The sequence below is a fragment of the Misgurnus anguillicaudatus genome, chromosome 22, assembly GCF_027580225.2.
Source record: "Misgurnus anguillicaudatus chromosome 22, ASM2758022v2, whole genome shotgun sequence".
Classification (NCBI taxonomy): Eukaryota; Metazoa; Chordata; class Actinopteri; order Cypriniformes; family Cobitidae; genus Misgurnus; species Misgurnus anguillicaudatus.
Window position 1 is genome coordinate 51,789,136 of NC_073358.2, and position 18,967 is coordinate 51,808,102.

Sequence of the window (18,967 nt, forward strand, 5' to 3'; positions counted from 1 at the left end):
GAGTTTTGGTGTAATTATTGTTACATAAAAGAAAACACCTTGTGCGTGTCATGGCAAACAAACTAAATATTACAAAATGGTTATATGATTATAGAAATGTCATTCATTTGAAGGTTTTAAAGTGTAGTCCTGTTTAATATTGTGTAATTCTCTAAAAGTCATGAATATTCCATTAGTTAAATTAGTAAACTGCATTAATAAAATATGACTGAATACATGTCATTAATATGAGTAAGAAACGCCAGTGCCACCCATAATTTAGATTTTTATGAATATGAACACATACAAATATTTATGTCTTTATGTTATGTAAATAATTTAACATACTGTAATGTAGTCCTGTCAACACGTCAATATTATACTTTTCCGTGTATGAAAACATAAGCAAATGTACAACCACATTTTACGTAAAAATAAACACGTATTCTCATGAAATCACGTTGGTAATAAAGATCATCTCTATAATAAATGGTTGGCATGCAATGGATTACCTAACTTTAAGTATTCAAGGGGCGGTTTCCCGGACAGGGTATTATCTTAAACCAGGACTAAGCCATAGTTCAATTAGGAAATATAACTAGTTTAACAAACATGCCTTACTAAAAACATTACTTGTGTGAATTTTAAAGCAAAACAAAGGGCACTGATGTATTTTAATGTGTTTTAATTATGTCAGTGCAAGTTGTTTTAAATTTGGAGAGCTCTTACATTCATTTTATTCTAGGATTAAAGATGCATCAGAAATTGAAGTTGGTGTTGAACTAAATTAATGTGCAGAAACGTAACATATGGCTGTGTAACCTCTCCACACGTCTGACTCGTGTAAACTTTTGCCCTTGTAACCTGTGGTCAGTTTATGTCATTATATTGAGATTAGGAAAGTATGGAAACAAAAGGTTTCCAGAAACAGGAAACACTTTCACATTTCCTCATTCCTTCCTGCTTTGTGTTCTGTCATAAATGAGCGTTTATGTTTGAGAGATGTGTTGTTCTCTCAGCATGTGTCTGCTGTGCCATCTGGATTCGATATCAAACAATGCATTTTTAAAAGATCATGACCTCGCCTGTCCTCTATACTAATATATAACCATAACCAACTTTTGCATTCATTTTTCATCAGCAAGAAAATACTCAATTACAGACTTTCATTTTCTTAGTAAATATAAAGAAACTGCTTTGCTTTCTTTCATAATTTTTGACATTTTCAAAGTGTTTTTTATGTGTAAGAACTTTAAGTTAGTAATTTTTGTAATGCTTAGCTAAAATAAATGAACAATGATCTTTGTTATCTAGTTCATATGAATATAATTGTTCATTGTTTATTTTAATTCATTGTGCATAAGCCAATGTTATCAGATACAATGTTTGATTAGTAAATGTTGAGATGAACATAAACTAAGATTAAGAATATTATTCATTGTTCATGTTTATAATGAAGGTCATGGGTCCAAAACGCTGTGGAGAATAATTTTTTGATACTTTTGCAAGATTTAAAGTGTGCTGGATCTTTTTGTTGGTTTTTTAATGTAGTTACTAAATTTTGGTTTCACATCCACCAGGCAAACAATGTCTATCTGTACTCTCTTTGAGATATTGTATTATCAGGGTTCCCACGGGGTTTTAAAAAGTCTAAAATTCAGAAAGTTAAATTTAAGGCCTTAAAAAGTCTTAAAAACGGCCAGATTTTTATCCTAGATCTTAAATTTAATATACCAAAGTCTTAAATTTCTTACATCCGTTCATTCCTGAAAAGCTTTGTCCACAAAAAATAAAATTTTAAACAAACCTACACTGAAAAAAATCTTCGGTTGCACATGATTAAATTAAGTTTTCTTAAAATATTTTTTCTTTAAAAAATTGTTGGATCTATGTAATTTAATTATGTACACCAGTTCAACATAATTAAATCAAGTTTTATTTTTTCTTCTTTAATTATTAAAGAATAATCTGTTATTATTATGTATACACACACACACACGCACGCACGCACGCACGCACACACACACAAACACACACACACACACACACAAACACACACACACACACTCCCACACACACACACCCACACCCACACACACACACACACACACACACATTATGGTTTCCATGTTTTGTGGGGACATTCCATAGACGTAATGCATTTTATACCGTACAAACTGTATATTCTATTCCCCTTACCTACCCCAGTCCCTAACCCCAACCATCACAGAAACCCTTCTACTACTTCACATTTTCAAGAAACATCATTTTGTTTGATTTGTAAGCTTGTTTCCTCATGGGGACATCAAAATGTCCCCACAAGGTCACAAAAACACTGGTATTCCTATCTTTATGGGGACAATTGGTCCCCACAACTTGATAATTACCAGGCACACACACACACACACACACACACACACACACACACACACACACACACACACATATATATATAAAACTTATAAATAAAACTTTTCTGAAATGAATATATGAAGAGTTTGGTTCCAAAACGCAATAAACGCCATTTTTGAAAAAAATGAGTTACTGCCAAAATCAGTCTTATATCAGGTCAGTAGTTAAAAGTAAATAATTAATTTTACGCAAAATCCAATACCCGCCGTGATATTCTGTCATCTTTTCTCCCTTTTTTTCCCAAAATGCGACAAACGCCACTGCTGCTTTTTTACAGAATGCAATAAATCCATTTCTGATATTACAGCGGACCAGTCACGCAGTGTAAACAAACATGGCGGCGCGCTGAGTACACGGAGTCCTAGTTTTCCTCATCTACTTTGTACTTCGTGATCAACAAACAAAACAAAATAATACTTTAATAGCATTGCCAAACCTGTGATGGTTTTCTGTGATGGGAAAGAAACGTAAGCCATCAACAGCTAATAATTTCCGCGAGAGGCACTCGGTTGCTTGTTCTCCAGACAGCATCAAGCTTCTCATGCTAAAACATTGTGTTCTTACAAAGTAAGTGTTTTGATTAATGCCATTAATGTTTATTTTTTAATCATTGTATACCACTAGTCAACTAAATAAATATAAAATGGTAAAGATGAATGCACATTTATACATTGATTTAATAGATTTATAGCATTTTGAAATAAAAAACTGTCATGGATTTATTGCATTTTGTGGAAAAAAGAATTCGTTTTTATAATAAATCTTTGAAAATCAAGTTATGGATTTGAATTTTTTATGTTTTTATAACCTAAAGATGCTATGTGAAAGTTTGTAACAGAAAATACTGGTTTTCATCTTGTCACTTTCTTGGTATAGAAAACACGTTTTTACAGAAATTTGTCAAAATGGATTTATTGCGTTTTGGAACCAAACTCTTCATATGTATGTGTGTGTGGTTAAATATACATAATAATTACACACAGGATACACACAATATTATGCAAAAAATCACTTTTATTTTATATGTGATTAATCACGATTATTTTTTGTCCAGCACTAATTTACATTAATGTTAATTTCACTTTAAGAAAACCTAATTTAATCATGTGCAACCGATGTCCAGAAGTTTTATTTCAGTGAACACTCTCCTCCTTCAGCTCTCCACAAAACTGCAGCGATTGACGGACACAAAGCAAGAAAGTACCGTAATACACCATATATTGTCAAAAAGCGCAATTGTTTTCTTTTAGGAACAATTTTATTTTTTTGATTGTTGAGGAGTTACGGTTAAATGAATAGCGATAGAATCAGAGCCCTTTAGGCCGTTTCTCAATCCGAGGGCTGATTCTGATGGTTTATTAAATTAAATGCAATAAATCAATTTATTAATAACTTGTATCAATAAAATACATATTTTAATGTGTTCAGGAATTAATAATAATTGAAAGTGATCTTTTGTTCTTTGTATATTTATAAATCAAACAGGTACAAGATATATACACAGCACACAGTCAGTGTACATTATAAACATGCATAAACATTATGGGACGGTTTCCCGGACAGGAATTATCTTAAGCCAGGACTAGGCCTTAGTTAAATAAGGAAATATAACTAATTTTAACAAACATGCCTTATACGAGAAACATTACTTATGTGAATTATGAGGCAAAAAAAACTCTTACATTTTTGTTTTGGTCTAGAACTAGTCTGGGAAACCGCCCCTATAAGCTTACATACTACACAGTGTAATGCATTTTAAAGTTGCAGTGTAAAACATGTTAACAAGGTACAAACCAACAGCTGACCATACTAATGTTGTCATATTAGTGGATTTTATTTGTCATAAAACATTGTTGATAGAATTTTATAAAAATACTACTTACACATTTTCGTGTGAGTCCCACACAAGAGCTCAATAGATTATACAGTAGAATGGAGCCCTGTGTGTTTGATTTGTGAAGGGTCATCTCTCCTAAACTGATTTTTTTAATATTAGGGTGTGTATGAGAATCACAGACTCAATGATGGATTGGTGTTAGTGTGGCGTCTTGCAGCACTGTGAGTCCCAGCGTCTTCATTCAGCTTTCATCCTGATCATAAATCCTGCCGATGGAAAACGGAGCGTGGGTCTGGGAATGTTAAGAGGCAGGTGCATAAGACAAAAGAACGTGTGTAAAATTACAAAAACTTTGATTGAATGCCAAACATTTTGCTGTAAGAGGAAGTTCAAATACGTGAGGGTCACTTGAGATACAGTATTGTTTAAAACACTTTTTGTAGTTCTAAACGTAGGATCGAGAGGAGCCTAAACATTCAGGTCTGTCAATCATCATTATGGACGTACATAAGGCAGCCTTCCAGCCTCCGGGTCCAGCTGCAGTTTTTCCGGCATCCCTCCTCCTCCCCATCTCCTCCTTCACTGCTCTCTTTCTTCCTCTGTGCATTTCTGTTGCAAGGGGGGTTGAACTTGGGGCTCAAGCCTCAGGTTCGCTCTCTCTGAAGGTTTAGAGCTCAGCTGCAGAGCTCCCTTCGAGGACAGCAAGCCAAGTTTGTTTACCATTAATCATTAAGATCTGAATGTGGACTATTGAACTGTGGGTTCACACCAGACGCGAGTTCAACAATTTGCACGAGTAGATTACGTACAAAGTCAATGCAAAGACGCGATCAGACGCATTCTTGCGCGAAAACATGCGTTATTTGCCTTAAACGCACACTATAAAAAACTTTGCTGCCTCAAAATTTTTTGTTGAATCAACTCAGATTTACAAGTCATGTCAACAGAAATTAGTTGTCACAACTTATAAAATATAGTTGAGAAAAGTCAACTTAAATTTATAAGTTATAACAACTTACCTGTAGATATAACAACTCATCTCTAGTCAAGATAAATAATAGTAAGTTGAAATGACTTGTAAATCCGAGTTGATTCAACAAAAAAATTTAAGGCAGCAAAGTATTTTTACAGTGCATTTTCGCCCAAGTTAAAAGTATTCAACTCGAAAAATTTGCATGACACGAAATTAAATCCCGTGAGTAATGCTACGTACACATACCAAATGCGGGGCATCGCGTTATTCGCTCTAGATTACTCTCGGGATTTAACTTTGTGTCATGCTAATTTTTCGCTCGAGTTAAATATTTTCAACTTGGGCGAAGATGTGTTTGAAGCAAATAGCGCGTGTTTTCGCTGCAAACGCGACAACCATATCGCGTCATTCGCATCGCCCCATGCGAGGACGCGTCTGATCACGTCTTTGCATTGAGTTTGTATGTAATCTACTTGTGCAATTCATATAAATTCATTTGATGTGAATTGTACAAAAACATACAAATACTAGAAAAAAAGCAACCATAAAGCCCCACCCCTGACACCAATGTCACAGGGGCGAAGATAAATCATACTGAAACATACAAATGAGATTGTACGAATTTAAATAAATTGACCATCTCGTAAAATCCATATGAATTCCTGAGAGACTGTGTTGGGTTTTTTGTAGACATTATCTGTGTTTTCTGTTTGTATCTTTATAAAATAATAATAAAACTTGGCTAAAACAAGACTTTTGCTCTATATGTTACATTCTGGAACATACAGTGATCATAGAGACCAAACTCCAAATAGTATTTACAAACACAATCGCATGTGACTTCTGTGTAAAATACAACAGAAAAATAAACCTGAATTTATATCAGTTTATATTACTGCATACCTTCATTTTGAGCAATAGTATGGCAGCATGAAAGAGTTTAATTACATTAAGTCTTACATTTATATCTTGACCTGGTCACTATTTGTTAAAAAGAGGAGTTTAGAAACATGTACAGTAAACTTCTGCTTTAGTGTTCCTGTAGCTCACTTTTGGTAAATCACCCAGCAAGCAATATTCATCATTTCAGCATCTAGGTTAACTATAGATCAATATAGTCCAAATATGAGTAACCCATGCCAGGTCAAAATAAACTTAAAATTGGTCCAAAATAACATGTGAGATTTTATCATGCACTGTAAAAAGTGAAAGGAGGTAATCTTTAATTGGTTACCCCTAAAAATTATTTTTTTTCAACTTACATTTTCTCATTTTAAGTTAAACATTGTTACCAATTGAAGTAATGAAGTAGTTTTTAAATGCTTAATTTTTTTCATGTAGAAGTGAGAAAATTTAAGTTGATTAAACTTGAATTTTTAAGTGTTACTGTTACCAAATGAGGTAATCTTAATCTTAACCGCTGTATTCTGCTGTTTATGTTTTTAAGATTTTTCTGTGTTTTTTCCTGCATCTATTTATATAAAGCTGCTTTGAAACAATTAAACAATTGTGAAAAGCGCTATATGAATTGAATTGAATTAATGTTTTAAGTAGATCCAACTTTCACTTTTTAGCAAAGTCAACATTGATTATAAAGCGTTTAAAATTCAAAATTGCTTGCAGGGTGTCTTATTGACAATGCAAAGGTTTTGGCTTTGTTTCCCATTTAACATTCAGACTGATTGAAGTGTGTTGCATGAATGCACTGTAAATTGCTTTGCATGAAAAAGGGTCTGCCAGATGCATAAATGTAATCCCAAGATGGTTAGTTTTTAATGAGACTACTGTAAGTGTAACTAATGACAAACTTATTGTTTGGGTCCAACTTTGCATGAGTTAGTAAATTTATCAGGACTTATTATTGCGTTTTATTCATGGTTATGTGATGTCATTATTCTTGTTATTCTGTGACTGTTAGACATCATTATAGAGGAGGACATGTTTTCAAAATCATGGTTCTAGTGTCTAGGACTTCAGTCAAACGTGTTTGGCACTCAACCATTTCCTATTGATTGTTTTCCTTCAGAATAAGATCACAGCGACCGAGATTCATACAGGGACAGAGTGACCTGAGAGCTCTGACTTTTAATGAGTAGAAATGCATTGAAAAAAAGACTGAAAATAAGAAACCAACAGATCTGACTTAAAATGTAGTAGATTTTTAAGTAGGGGTGTAAATCGGACAGTTCATTGCGATTCGATACAAAATCGATTTTCTCCGCCAGTGATATGATTTTTGGCGATCACCAAACCCCTTCTTTGATGTGATTGCAATACGATCCCATTCATTTATCAATATTTTTATATTACCTGCCTAGTTAAGCAGTTACATTTTTACTTACAAATGCAGCCAAAATATATAACATGAACATTTAATTTAACAATCTCTGTCCCAATTGGAACATTTACAACAACAAACTAACAAAAATATAATTTTTTTTAAATAAAGAAAAATAATTATGTGCAAAATGTCACATAAAATCAGTCTTATGATGGCAACAGTCAAAGTCTTTCAGCATTTTGTGCCAAAATGTGCAATAGTGACGATCACTGAGGTAGTTTTATTTAAATTGAAAAATAAATTAATATAAAAAATAAAGCTGTTAAACTTAACTGAATTTGATCGTTCACACAACATCTAACAATCAAACTAATGCTGCAGTGCTCCATATCGATCTATTTTTACACAAGTTATTCCTAAAGTTAAAATGCGATTTTGCACTTACACTTATATTTCTTGTATTTGACAGACACATACATTGAGTTTCTTATCTTTATGATCAAACTTGAAACCTCAGGTGTCCGCAAACTAAAATAATTTAAGACTAATGATTAAAACATTGCTTGACATAACATCACAAAAGGTACACATTTGTTAAGCATTTCTAAAATGCATTCAAAATCAAACTTAATGTTTATTGTTATTAAATTTAAAGATGTGATTGTTGTCTATATATCACCAAAGCTAGTGTTTAGTGCCAGCAGTGGCAAGACCATCCATTTTTTGCTAATCTTGCTTAAAATAATTATTTTCTTTAATCAACTTTTATATTAAACTACCATGAGCTCGCTTCTAACAGACATGGACTCCAAAACTATAAAACTTCAACTTTGATATTATTGTCTAATAAGTAAAGGAATCTTGTTTTGAGGATACAGTATATATTTTAGCAGGGACGATCAATACCCAGGGCCGGCCATTGCTATAGGCGAAGTAGGCGGTTGCCTAGGGCGACAAATGTGTCAGGAAAACAGGCGCGCTCTAGTGACGTGGAGGGGAGTTGCGTTACATTATTATGCTGGCGCATTGATCTTTAATAATTTTACTTTGCTATATTCGGGGCCTTTACTATGCTACTGTCAAATGGTAATAATTAACGAATATATATATTTTAAAAAAGTTATATGGCTTGTTTGAAAGTCTCACGAGACGTTGGAGAGGCTGTGTGCGTTGCGAGAGGTGGCTACGCTTCACCTTTAGAGGGTGTAGATGAAAGGAGCAGAGGAAGGCGTGTGCATTGTGCGAGCTTTCGGAGGCAGGTCACGCGTTGCCTCAAATTTGCTCTATGTTTCAATCCAAGAGGTCAAAAAAATTGTTTCATAATGCAATGCATGCTGTGCTGTGTCCACCAATACGTAACATCTCAGCGTACAAAAATTCCAACCTGAAACAACACGTAGCGGTAAGTTATGTCTATTTGAACACTATTAATGAATCGTTTGGTAACTACGGGCACTTTATTGTAATACTATTTCACACACTGTCCGAGTGTTTTGTCATATTTACACTTGTGCAAGCAAATCCTGTAAACCAAACAACACACATTGTACTGAATGAACCCTTACAGACAGCAGTTCTGCAGTGGTTTATTTGTATTCATCAAGTTCATTGTGATGCTGTAAGTGTTTTTTTTTTGGTGTGGGTCGGACAACAGCCAACAAACAGCAGCTTCCTGTTAATAATATAATGTCTTACAGCATATCCGTTATTCTTCAAGCTCATTCCACCAGATATCAGTTTGATTTGAAACCAGCTGAACTTCACCATATATTGTTAGGAATATAATAAAGCACACTTCACATGTATATTGATGTTTTTTATTTATAAGTCTGTCTTGGCATAGACGTCAAAGACCAGAACAGCATGTGTTTCAGGTCACCTTTACTGTGTGTGTGTGTGTGTGTGTGTGTGTGTGTGTGTGTGTGTGTGTGTGTGTGTGTGTGTGTGTGTGTGTGTACGTGCCTGAAGTGTTTATGTGAATTATTTTGGAGACACTCTGTGGGTAGCAGGCGTTCACATCATAGATCTCTCTGTCATTTTTATGAGTGTTGTCATGCATCACTATTCTTCTTGTTTATATCTGTGATTTAAAACTACAAAACGTAAGGTTTAATCTGTTTTAAGTAAAGATCATCTGGGGAATATCATGTAAACATGTCATTTTATTACGTCTGTTGTTAAAATAATGAAAGCTGAAACTGGAGTGTCGATTCATAAAGGGAACGCGACCGAGCTTGTGCTAAAACAAGAGTTAATATCAGCAGGAGCAGAGAGGAATTTTAAACAGGTAGAATATAAGCAACGTGGTTTATGTTGAAAAATGTACATTTTTCTGATACTTTTGTCATGTTTATGTGTAAATGATGTTGGAGCCCCTAAGGGGACATGGAGCAAAAATTAAATAAAGTTTAGTTTGGCCCTGTCCCAAATGGCACACTCCGGACTTGTGGTCCTCCTTTTGATGACATCATCTAGTGCAGACTTTAGGGACCCTTGATGCGAGTCCACGTGGGTGCACCAGAGTCGTATTTTGGGACAGACTTGAGCGTCACGCCAGAAATAGGTAGAGAAGTTGCCCGTAGGTGTGAACTCCTTCCTTCCGTCATCTGATTGGTCTGATTGCTCTTTTGCAAGCACTTCTCGGTTGCTAAAGTGCGCAAAGACTGCTGCAATGCCGGTTTCGCTGAAGACCGCATCAAGGGGGCAAAGGAGGCGCTGATGAGCACACTTCAAAGCGTAAAAATGACAGATGGGACACCCTACGGACTCGTAGACTAAGCGAGCATGCGCAATTTAAGGCCACGCGACCGAAAGTCCACATAAAGTGCGCCATTTGGGACAGGGCCTTTCGTATGCGCACGTGAAACTATCGCGTGCACACGCGAAACTAAACTTTCTAAAAAACTAAACTAAAAAATTCTGCACATCAAGGTTTTGTATTAGCACATAAAACTAAACTTTAGATTTTTTTACTCCAATATCACCTAAAAGGCTCGGTAAATGACAGATCCACTTTGATGCGGTTATAATAAACATCAGATTAATCTGCACAGAGTAGCAGAGACTATAAACTCCGAAAATAAACGTACAAAAAAATCTAATAATTCCAATTTCTCTTCAAATCACTGCAGTTTTTTTTAGTTCAAACAGAGATGGTGATTGAGAGGCAAAAGTTATGGATTGTAGGCTAGCTTTGGGCAAACATCTAAACTTGAGTTTAAAAACATGTATCTTGTCCTGCAATATGCCCCAAAACACACTACAAAGAGGAATTTTGTAGTGTTTAAATGGTAAAAGCGAATGGTTCCTAATGGTATTTTAATGGAAACCATTAGAATATCTGTGATGGTTTCTATAGTTTTTTTCAGCAGGGCAACTTGAGGAAATATGCAACCAGACCTGCTGTTTGTGGGCTGTTTTGACTTCCATCAGGAAGCAGTAACCTATAAACCACCCAGAACAACACATCCTCACCCCATGTCGTCAATATTTGACGACACTTGACCATTCGTCAATATGTGACGGGGAGGGTATACCTTTCGCGTCATTTTTTGACGAACTGGGGACTTCAATACTATTACGTCCGTTGCATTCTCTTTCCTATTTTCTTACCATTTTCGCGTCGGTTTAGGGTTAGATTACGCAAAATTAAACAGTGTACGCGAAATTAAACAGTTGTCACCTGGCGTTGGGGTTAGAGTTAGGTTTGGGTAGGGATGTCATTATGTAAATCTAACCCTAAACCGACGCGAAAATGGTAAGAAAATAGGAAAGAGAATGCAACGGACGTAATAGTATTGAAGTCCCCAGTTCGTCAAAAAATGACGCGAAAGGTATACCCTCCCCGTCACATATTGACGAATGGTCAAGTGTCGTCAAATATTGACGACATGGGGTGAGGATGGGTTGCCCAGAAGACCCTACCCAGACCGCAGACGACTCCAGGCCGGATCCGCACCAAAGTCAGCGGCTCCAGTGTGGATCTGGAGCAGATTTGGCCCAAAGTTGCCTACTGTCTGGGTAGCAACCAAATAACAATAGCAACCAGAATACTGACAGATTACTCGCAAACATTGTCAGAAACTTTCTTGTTCAATCTACAGTAGTTTCATCTGTAAATATTCTCTCTCTCTCTCTCTCTCTCTCTCTCTCTCTCTCTCTCTTTCTCTCTCTCTCTCTCATCTCACCTTGCATTGTTTTGAAAGCTTGATTGAATTTCATTGATATGGGACAGCGGTGATATAAGATCTTCTGCTAGCAAAGCGTAATCCAGAATGCCAGACGTTTGCAGTTGAGCTACTTTACTTTACACATTTGTGCCCTAAATACACTCTGCATAAAAGATTCCTATACATACTGATGGTATGGGATACATACCAGCTGGCCTATTAATATTCTGATAGGCTACAAACCAATTGCAAAAGCAAAACCTTTGTGACAAAATGTTAAGTCCACATGTGATATGTTATACTCTAAAATACTCTAAATCTAAAATAATATGTGTACATATGTATTTTTTTAATTATGATGATGTCAATTTATAATCTCATATTAATAGAGACATTGTTGATTGATTTGTCACCCCACATTTTACAACGAACTATTGAAGCACAAGCATTTTATCATCTACAAATGCACCTCATTAAATTTATTATGTAACATTTTTTTGTGGATGAATATTGAGTACATTGAAATGACAGTGCCAGTGTATTTGATCAACCTAAAAGCAAATAATGTTCTCCTGAGAGGATGAAGGTCAAAGTATAAGATCCACATTGACGACACGTACTGTGATGTCTGCAGGTCATTGATCACAACACCATTATTTGGATTACATTTACCGCGGTATCTCTCTATGTTAGAGAGAGGAGTCTCTGACTCTCTGCTTTTTGTTTTTTAAACTGATCGACAATTAACTTTATCCGAAATCAGGAAAGATCAAAGTTATCCACTAAGTTATTCATATTGTATGAGATGAAATAGTTGCTCACCGCATACTGATGTGAATGTATATAAGGAGTATATATCTTAAAGGTCATAAAAAATCCTGTTGTTTCATCCTCTCGTTTTATTTGATATACTGTAGTCCTGTGGTATGACAAATGAATTAAACTGTAGTTTCATAAGATGCGTAGATGATGATAATAATAAAGTACACAAAATACAGTTTAGGGATGACTGTAGCATGCATTTAGCTGATTTTGTATGATTACACTTGAAATAGAGAGTAAATATGAGCATGATTATTACTAAAATATATCACAGTAAGTATGAGTAATATGTTACTGTTAGCTTTGTTTCAAAAATGTGACCTTTGACACGTCCAAACCTCTCTGACATCACAAACAAACACAAGGGCATTGAACTGGGAGTCATTTTCCATTGACTCTGGACGTGACAGCCGGCGTGTTATCATACCGATCAGATTTGTTCTTGTAATCTGGTTTAACACCGAGCATCTAAAGTTTCTGATCTCTCTATGTGCTGCTGATGTGAAGATCAGGCACATCTCCAAAACCTGGAGCTCAAGCAAATGCCACAGTCACTCACTTGACCTTTCACACTTTGGCTCTGTTTTAAAATCTAGTGAAGTTTACTATGTAGAATGCATTGGTAGCACACTACATGGGGGACACGTGGGACGTTCACTGCACTTTTCAACTCGCCATTACCATTCCCGCCATGTATTTTTTTGTTACTTACATTTTAGGGAATTAGCATTAACCCAATTACAACTGAGCGAAGCATCTTTTATGCACATGCGTCTGTTTGAGCTTCAAAAGAAAAGTAAAATGGGAAGGTCATTGCCGCGTCATCACAAAGGACTATTTCACATGCTTTTGGCATTCCCAAATTAAGCATTTAAGCACAAAAATTACTATTTACTCACATGCTGTTTGAAATTGTTGCATGTGCTCCCACTTGAAGTGCGTGCCTGAAACCTGCATCTTAAAACATTATTGCTATTTTGTGTATTTGATATTATGTGTTTGCATGGTTTATGGTTCAAAAACACATTATTTTCCACATACCGTACTTTTTTTTTGCTCCAGATTTAACTTGCTTTACTGGAACACTGATTTTGTACAAAGCTCATCGATCTGAAAAGCACTATGTCCCTCATTGGCAGCTTATCAGTATGTTGTGATTGGCCTGAATACCTCTGACGTCAGTCAGAAATGTGATGCTTCTTACCATGTTTTGAAGATTAGCTCACAATGCAATGCGGACAGGATCAAGTTAATATCGTCTTTACTGCCGAAAAAGCAGATGACCAAGCTGATCGATCAACTTTTACCAGCGCGGCTTGAGCAGAACGTAACAGATCAACATGATCTCACGGAAAGTCATGTTATAGTCACGAAAAATTTGATTAATTTATTTGTGTCCATGGCACGAAATTCAGCTTTTTTGTGCCTTAAGCAAGAATGTCTATTTTGTGTCAATTTCTATAAATAGTTTTTTGTCTCCGTGGCATGACTTTCTTGTGTCATTTTATGTATTGTTTCCTTGTTGAATGTAAGCGGTTGAGAAATTAAACATAGTAGCTTATTGGATCCGTGCACTTCCTCTCAAAAGTGCAAGAATGCTGTTTCTACTGTTAGTCAAACAATGACAATCAGAAAAAATCATTTATTTGCCCTGAATGATTAACTTTTATAACTGCAAAAAGGAATAATCTTTTCTAAATTTAAACTATACAAAGTATGGGGCGGTTTCCCAAACAGGGTTTAGATTAATCAACAACTAGGCCTTAGTTATTTTAGAACATTGAAGTAGGTTTTACAAACATACCTTAGAAAAAAACATTACTGGTGTGCATTTTTATTTTCTTTTTTATTTACAGTGAATGAATGTTGTATGATTGTAGTCTTTATGTTAGTCTGCCTAAGGATTACATATGAAAAATTGTTATTGTAACTAATTGCATTTACATGCTGCATTTTATACAACAATGTTCATGAATATGCATGGTCACTATCAAATAAACAATAAAATAAAATAAAAATCAATTTTGAGACAAAACAATGGCACTGATATATTTAAGATACGTCAGTGCAAGATGTTTTTTTAGTTAAGGTGCAGCTCAAACATGCATTTTATTTTGGGACTAGACTTAAGCTCTGTCTGGAAAAACATCCCTATAAGACTATGCATGCAGTATTATTTTATATTTTATTATGTTTCTACAGACCAACCTAAACAAACATAAAAAGCACTGTTTATTTGTATGCATGTTATATTATAATTATTTGGACAATTGCTCATATTTTTTATATTATTTATTATTTGTTTTCTATTACTGATCATTTACCTGTCTTTATAAAAATATATATATATATATATATATATATATATATAGGTCAAAGTGTCTGAATTATTTTTGGTCCTAAATTGTTTATCAATTACTGGTATACCACTGTATGAAGAATTTGTTGGGTATAATATGTCACAGTTTATGTCCTTGTCCCCATCACTTTTAAGATGACGGCTATGCCCCGGGCCCCCGGCACACTAACTGATATAACTGATATGAAAACTTACAAGTGATTGATTTCAAACACCCCAGACAGCAGACGACTCCTGGCCAGATCTGCACCGGAGCTCCTGGCTTTGGCGGTGCAAATCCGTCCCCGAGTCGTCTGCTATCTGGGACATCTCTGAGCTTTGACCATCATATATTTTTCTCCAAATTATCTGGAGATCATCACCTTCCCATCGCTAAACCCTCCAAACTTTAATTGATGCAAATTGAGGTATTTTGGTTTTCTAAGGGTGTAGAATAGACATCTTTGTTTGAATGAGGCACAGATAACAGGAGAGATGAACTTTAACAATTTAACACAACTTTATATGTGTTACTGTCTATCATTCAGCCTCAACATCCCAAAAACCTCAGATGAGGACAGGGTGTGTGTGTGTGTAAAAGGTCATCTCTGTTTCACTACAAGCTTTTGTCCTCTGAAGTTCTTCTTGTCTTATTCATGACAAAACCTCTTTTGATTCTGCTCTGACTTCAGTTTAGAGGACTGAGAAAGCAGAAGGTCTCTGGAGATATGACGATTTACCTCAGGAGAAACCTGGAAAATAAGGAAACCTCTGATGGGAATCCTTGAAGTGTCCTGTTTGTTTAAACAGATTTCAGCTTCACCATCACAGTGCAAACTATTTGACAAGTGTAGACAAGTGTAACAAAATCTTGTTTACCTTATTAATTTGGGCTTTATATTTTGGCTTAATGGCCACTTTGGATTTTTGACACCCAAAATAGTTCAATTAGGGTCATTTATGTTTCCAGTTAAATGCAATCCTGGTTCACTGTAAAAAGTAATACCTAGATCTAACTTATAAAAAGTGAGGCAAGTGATTGCATGGGAAGTTTTAGGTTGAGTCAACTTGCAACCTTTTTTAAGTATATTGAACACACTAACATTACTTAAAATGAATGCAATAAAATCGAGTTGAGTTAACTAATTTTACCTACTTTTCTTAGTACAGGTAACATATTTATGGTTAGTTGTTGTTTTTTATTCCGTGAGATGAGGGCACGAAACGTTTATTCAATCAACGCACCCACTTAGTTTCATTTTGGGCAGCTGTAAAGCATATTATAAAACGGCCAGTTCTGGTTCTTCATTCTGATTGGTTGAAACGCGTTCTCAGCTGTGATAAAACTCACCGGTAAACCCACGGCTCAAACCGTATTACATAGCTTGTATCACTGCGCCACTGTTGTTGTGTACTGTAGAAAATAACTGTCAAAATGTCGGATTTTGTTGTCAATTTTGATTTATTGGGTGGGCTAATTATATTATATTGTATTAATTATAATCCTCAACAATTGAACAATTAATGGCGATATCCAGATAAGTGTCAATAAATATTGTTGAGTTTTCTTGTTGATTAATCATTAATGCTTCCGTGAGGAGTAGTTGTACCGTATATTATCCACTGGGTGGCGATCTTACACAAACACTGATGCTTTCACTCAACACTTTAAAACTCAAGTGTATTTTTTGATCAGCGATCTGAATCGGATTTCTAACAAAAGTCATTCACAGAAATGGAATTATCCCAACATTTTGCTCAAAATTTGAGAGGATAAAAGAACAATTGAAGGTAGGGTGAAACGTTTTTATTTTGTTGTTTGAAAGCAGAGGGTCTGTTCTTTCATTTGATATATTGTATGTTTATATATCTAAAGAAGAACATTTTTCTGGAAGGCATTAATGTTTAACTAAAGCTGGGTGGCAACTCTTTTAAAAAACGCTGGCAGGGAAAGTGTCAAGCATGCTTCCAAGCATATCCACACGTCAACAGTTGCACGGTATAAATGTTAATGTATAAATTAGATGAATGTTAATTTATGAAAATAAACACCACAGTCTTAATGAATCATATTTTCATTGTGTCTTTGCTCCGTCTGTTTTGCTTGGGAACCGCTCTGTTGCAGACACACTTGAGAGGAACTACTTTGTTTGGCGGAAGACTAATATCTGTACTAATATAATTACAACTTATTTGCTGTGTTTTATTATATGAAATCCTGCTATACATAATTTGAAGCAACCGTTTTATAAACGCAATAAGCCCCGCGAAGCAGTGGGTTACCAGTGCATTTTATAACGGCTAAGGGGGTTTTAGGCACTCCGCTTCGCGTCGTGCCTAACAACGCCCCTTAGCCGTTATAAAATGCACTGGTAACCCACTGCTTCGCGGGGCTTATTGCTTTAACATGCTTCGGTATGCAGTCTATGCACAAGCACCAGTCTTCTGAACAATGGTAACTACAAAACTAAAAGAAGAAACAGAAACTCTTCCAAATATCGAAGATAAATGAACATTAAACACTAACAAGTCTTTCTTTTTAGTTTAAAACAAACAAAAAAAGTTTCAATTCGAATTTTACTTTCCAAATGCAGTCCCATGCAAAGCATGCTGGGAACTGCAAGTCCACTGCCTAGTCAGTTATGTTTACTAAAATAATTCATGTAGATTTAACACAAAATTTTCTTTCTTACAAATTTGCATTATACATAATAAAATGAAGTTGAATTTACTCAATAATGTGTTCATTTAGAATAACTCAAATTATTCCAATTTTTATGTTATTTAAACCCATATTTTGATTAAAAAACAAGAATTTAAATTTTTTAATACAGTTTACTCAATTAATTTTTGTTTAAATCTACTAAGGCACAGAAACACTTTTTACAGTGTTCTTCTCTTTCAATATTGCAGTAATATTGAAAAATATTTCAAGAATTTACACTGTAGGTTTTAAAGATTATCATTTATAGCCTTCACATGCTATTGAAATTCATAATTCCGACTTATGAAGTCGTAATTACGAGTTTGTTGTGTTCATGTGCTTCATTGTCAGAAAGAATGGAGGACCCCAGGTTCATACTTGTATGTGTTTTGGGAAATGTTATTTAAACACAGTATTTGCTACTTTAATGGCAACACAAGGCAATGAAGCTGTTGTGGATGAAAACTAATAAAGCAGCAGAAATCCTTCCCCCATCCGTCATTTCTCTCAAGTTTGAGGCTCGTCCATCTCGGGAATTCGGGTATAAAAATAAACACAACATCACGATTCAATTTTTACCTTGGAAATCATGTTTACAAAATATACGGCATTTCCTTTTAATGTATTATTTTCTCCTCGTGGTTTTATTTCTCCTCAGTGTGGCGTATTTGCACGGCTCAGAGATTTTCTGAAGAGGGTGTAAAGCACACCTGTACAGATAGCAGCACTCAATATGAGTTCATTAGAAAAGGATTAGATCTTTATATTTGTTGTCGACTGATGGATTAGACTTTTATGTAGAAATGTGAGACTAACACATGCGATTAACATTCACAGTCGGTTATTCTGACCTCATCTCACCGGGTTTGTGTTATAGATGAATGTCAGGGTATCAGAGTACATATATGCACATACTGTCGGATTATAATGCCTGTATTAAACCCCAAGTTAATGGGTGCACCTAAAATCCAATGACAACATTCTTTGCATTGAAAGTTTCTTGTGACAATAAGAAACAACTACAGACAGATTGTATAAAATGATTATGTAGAATCTCTATAACGGGTACGAGCATCTAGATGGTTAAAGCGTAATTTTGTTGTGTAACGATAAGTCATTCCAAAAACAATGGCGACGGGTGTGCATGACCTCATACAGCGCCGCAGTGTTTGCCTTGGGCACATTTTCAATTTTCTATTTTAAATTGCGCAGTTTCAAATGTAATTATAACGTAGGCGGTACTCTTTCCAAATGAAAAACTTTTGCACCTAAATAGATCACATTAGTACCTCAGAGGTACAGTACATATTAGTACTAAAGTGTGCATATTAAAACCTTATTGAAACTTCACTTGCACCACAGAGTGAAAAATAATCTTTCCAGTTAAAAAAAAAACAGATCTGCGATGTAAAAAGGAAATACAGTAGTTTATTTCTATACTGAAATTCATCA

At 35.1% G+C, this 18,967-nt stretch overlaps 1 long non-coding RNA gene across 4 annotated transcripts in view; it reads left to right on the forward strand.

Annotated features, from left to right (window-relative positions):
- Positions 1-18,967, forward strand: part of LOC129439531 (uncharacterized) — a 91,403-nt gene that overhangs the window by 30,663 nt on the left and 41,773 nt on the right. Inside the window, exon 1 of one of the 4 annotated variants that reach the window (XR_012365598.1) lies at positions 8,690-8,884. The exons of the other annotated variants lie outside the window; for them this stretch is intronic. This is a non-coding gene — a long non-coding RNA (uncharacterized lncRNA). Of the gene's footprint in view, positions 1-8,689; positions 8,885-18,967 lie in introns of those variants that run through there. 4 annotated transcript variants of the gene reach the window in all.